Below are 5041 nucleotides of genomic sequence, written 5' to 3' on the forward strand. Positions count from 1 at the left end.
CCTCGTTCTTTTCTCCTGTGTGTCTGTCAATTTATTTGACAAAACGGAAAACGTTTGTCGCCATATCACTGTTCTGACGAGGATATTCACTTGGTTACCCGTTAAAACGTAAAATACAGCGGCATTGATGTTGTAGTAATGCAGATGCAGTGCTTACAAGAAGTCCACCTTGTTATATATCATATCTGCAAGTACGTACTTATTGCACGGGAAATGTTTAAAAAGGAACTGGCTGACCTTTACTTTTGTGATGATAACGGCCTTTTGGTGATAAGTTTTGTCAATTTTTTCCTCTAATTGACATGCCGATATTCTCTGGTGAACTGATAGTCAATCAGCCCCTTAACAGTTTCATGGTCGTATCAAAATCATATAGAAACCACATCAAATCTATAATACAGAATCTGCCTTCTCAGCTTTCTAGCATACTGAATGGCAGTAATTAATTTAGTTATCTCGAGATAAGCTGACCGCCATGGAGTCCGGTTTGGGCGACAACACAGATTTTGCATTAAATTGTAACCTGTAAATCAGATTGTATTTGTATGTCAGGCCTACCGCCAAAGTCGAAAATTTGGGTAACGTTATCTTCTTTTGTTTTGCGTATTCGAACAACAGACAAGCAGAGAACGATATTCAGATATTCGTTGTTGGTAACGCACTTATTCTTCTTAGTCCTATGCTCTTGTCAGAGCGCATGAGTCGTGGTCATATATGTGTTGATCAAGTCTTGCGCCATGCCATTCTTCTCTTGTGATGCGGCACCATGCGGCTCTATTCTTGGCGGATGATGCACTTAGAATATATGTTAATGGTAGTTCGTGAACTTTCTGTATAAGTACGACATTGTGCAGATTTTTTGTTATTTGGTTTGTAGCTTATTTTGAGTGAATTTACAGTAACTTGACGCCCAATAAAGTCAAATTTCTTCTTACTGTTTTTGTCTTAAACATAAATTTGGTTTGCTTATTTATCGCTAAAAATTGTGTGGCCAAATATGGCTTCCCAACTCACGTTTCGCGGAATTTTATTCCGCCAAATAATTATTGTTTTGTTCTATATTTGCACAGGTACCAACTTAACATTCGGCCTGTTTTTTATTAAAAAGTAATAAAAACGACAAAATGAGGCCATCACCAGTCGTGCACCTAGGAATAATAAAAATAGGCTTCCTTATTGAAATCCTGGTAGCATTTGAATCCTTTCCCATCAATCCCAAGAGCAATTTTCTCCAAATCGAGATCCACTCTGGAATGCATCCATTTCTTCAGTTCCGCACTAAACTGGCAATAGTTTCTGTTCTATGTTTTATGGCCCATTGTGGCCGTCGGCCATTCGTCAAATATTATGTTCTTATTACAACCACATACGGAATCTTAAGACGGTAATCATAAGAGGAAAATTCTAAACAACATATTTTTCAGTCCTCCGCCGGAAAGCGACAAATTTCAGGCCGTTGTGCTAAACGAAGTTACCGGTTCCCAGTACCGTTGAACAGAAAATTAGTAAACAGTGAATAAGAAAGCTTCTGATGGCCTACGTATGTAATGTAGGTGTACAATTAATTTGAGTTCTAATTAGGTACCTAATAAATCTAAATTTGAAAAAAATCTATTACATTTTTTGCAAAAAAAAAAACTTGTGTGATCATGTCGATATTTTCGATCAATTTATTGTCTAGGTGGCTGAGTGGTTTAGGCAGCTGCCGCGAATGCGCCTTAAGTTATGCAATACACATTTAGATAATATAATTGATGTATTATAATTGACATAAAATTATATTTTCTTGAAATGTAACAAGTAATTTCCGACCGATATGACCTTCAAACCTTCAAGAAAAGAGCGACCACCCATCTCAAAGGCCGGCAACGGCAACACTTCTGGTGTTTCGAGTGTCCATGGGCGGCAGTGATCGCTTACCATCAGGCCTTAGCATTGCCTCCTATCCCATAAAAAAATATTTGACAAAAATATCCCAACATATTTCTTAATAATGATAAAGACTTTCAGGAATCCTCACTTGCGCTCGCGCAGCATTCAGAACAGCGCGTCACTCCTGCGCAGGTCACAGATTTATGACATCTTACTATCTCTTACTATTGACATGCGGGCCGATTATGAGTTTTAACCCCAACGCAAAAACGTTAATAACTTGACGTGTCTGTCTGTCTGTGGCATCGTAGCTCCCAAACGGATGAACCGATTTAAGATTGATTTTTTTTAGCCGGGAGTGTTCTTAGCATAGAGGAATAGGTAAGGGAAGTTGTAACTCCTTACATCAGTAAATGCGGGTTATTTGTACAGGCATAGTTAAGTGACATCTATCGACATGTATGTTACAACTCTTCCCATACTTATTTCTCTATGGTTTATGTAATTGTTTAAGTTGTGGGATACTACTCATAATGATTTTTATTACTTCAGTAAGTTCAATATATAAGATATAAAAATAAACAGGTAACTTTACTACCTAATAAATATCGTCACTACTTTGAAAAAATCTCGTATCTCACGCTGCTCTTCAAAGTTAAAACGCAGTAAGTCTATATGCATTCCATACATACTTACTACAATTTTCTTTTCATTGACCGACGAAGATACAAGTTTTTTTAAAGTAGTGACGATATTACGTTGGTCCAATCATTATAAAAGTTAGTTAATGTTAAGACTTCTTTTTTTATTACACTACTTACACTTAAAATAATTAATATTTTTCTTATCTCTAATAATTCTCAATAGTAATTTCAATAACTTCCCGATACTTTCCTTCAAAAGATAATTAAAAGTTCTATTCTTTACATTCCTTGGCGGTCGACCTTAGCCCTGATATTGTATAAAATACACCTTATTTATAATAAAAATAGGGTTTAAATTTAAAAACCTACGTTTCAAGACTATACAATGATCCAACCACCTGTCAAAGAGCCTCAATCATCGTAGAAAACTCTGTCAATTCAAAAGATACTTTAATATTTTACCTTAAAGTATAATTTAAACTAACCGGTTCTGAGACAGCGTGGAATCAAAATCAACAGGTGGCAGCAAAAACTAGCCCTTGTTACAAACGCATAAGGTCGTTTTTGTGCGATTGGCCATGGAAGGGCGTTGCGTTACTTTGTGTTACTCACTTTTTACTCGCCTAGACTATATTTAATGCCCATTTTTGAAATACTAGTTTTTGTGAGTTGTGATGACGTGGAACTGGGAGATACTTTTGCGACGTGTTTTTGTAAACGTCTTTCGATCTAAAATGTAGAAAAGCGTCTTTGAATTTAATGAGCAATTTTCAACAGCTTAGTGAGCTAAGTTTTTTTATAGCACATGGTGGCAAACAAGAATACCACCCGCCTGAATGAATGAAACCAAGCTGTTATGTAAAATAGTAAACGTTAAGGGCTCCACTTTTTCGAAATGCCACTACTTAGCACTCATTGCCACTAAGGAATTGAAAAATAATTGTTATAAAATCCAATGACAGGTTGTTAGTCCACAGCACAATTGAACCCATATCCCACAGTCGACGTACGACACCACGGGAAAAAAGGGGGTGAAATTCTTACTTTGCTTATTCCTTTCTGTTTGTTATTCTAGTTCCAGTGGTTCCACCCGTCATCGTCGGCCATTACGCTGATTGCCGGTAGCGAATGATACCCCGTGGTAATTGTGCGACTTCCTCCAGACAACTGCCGGGGTACCTCTCCAGAATGTGCCTTCATTATATCTTATGTATTTGCACTTTATCTGGTGGCCCAGTGGTAAGAGCGTACGACTTTCAATCCGGAGATCGCGGGTTCGAACTGCGGTCCGCTTTGACAACTATTTTCAAGATTTAGCGTAGGCACTAGTTTTACGAAAACTACTGCCATCTGACCTTTCAACCCGAAGGGTAACTTCGTAAATAGCGATTAGTGCGGCTTTCTCACAATGTTTTCTATTACCGAATAGCGACTGGCAAACATCAAATGACTTGAAACAAAAATATATCATAAGAACCTATACTACCTATTTTTAAACTAGAAAACTTTCATAGAGTAAAAAGCAAGCTTATCGAATTTGAGATCCTCGACTTTTTACTACGAACTCTTCGAATGACAGACGGACAGACAGACAGTTGAGTGATCTTGTAAACCACCTTTTTTCTAGCGTATACATTTGTAACATTATCAACCGACATAAAAAAAGAGGCGTTTTTTTCTCTAACTACTTACTCGAATTTGTAAGTACTTACCTAGGCAGTTGTTGTATGTACCTACTTGTATTGTAATTGTAGGCTTGTAGGTAAAGCAATAAAATTGATTGTAGGTACGGTCAACCAATTTAAATCATAGGCCACTCTAAAACCTTGTCTTATTGACGCCATGCTTTATTTGCCATAATTGTATATACTTACTTCATTTTGACGTTTATTTTGAAAAGGTTCTACTGTGACCTAGGATTCTAATTGGCTTACCGCATAGCTGCACAAAAATGTACGTAGGATGCTGATACGTAATAATGTGTCTCAACTCAAAAATTTACCGATTAAAGTTGACATTTTATTGCAAAATTGGGATAAACCATTATTGCGTATCCAATTTATGTGATGCAGTATAATTATTTACGAAAAAATTCAACGTCAGGAGTATGGTTTAGTGGTATTTGGCTATGGTTTTCTGTAAGGAACTTTTCCAGTTAAGCACATTCGTTTTTTTCTGATCGTTGGTTGACAATGCGTGGATGCACCACCAAAAATGTTTTCTGCTTCACCTTAAGGTTGACTGGTAGAGAATTTTATTCCTCGTGTCATAAAGTTGACCCTTTGTACATTGAGTTTGTCTTTTGTATCATACAATATAAAAACCGGCTATAGCGTGTCGGGCCAAGCTCAGTGTAGGGTTCCGTAGTTTCCCGTATTTTTTTCAAAAACTGTTCAACCTATCAAGTTCAAAATAATTTTCCTGGAAAGTCTTTATAAAGTTCTACTTTTGTGATTTTTTTCATATTTTTTAAACTTATGGTTCAAAAGTTAGAGGGGGGGGATACTTTTTTTTTACTTTAGGTG

The sequence above is a fragment of the Leguminivora glycinivorella genome, chromosome 16 (assembly GCF_023078275.1).
Source record: "Leguminivora glycinivorella isolate SPB_JAAS2020 chromosome 16, LegGlyc_1.1, whole genome shotgun sequence".
Taxonomy (NCBI): domain Eukaryota; kingdom Metazoa; phylum Arthropoda; class Insecta; order Lepidoptera; family Tortricidae; genus Leguminivora; species Leguminivora glycinivorella.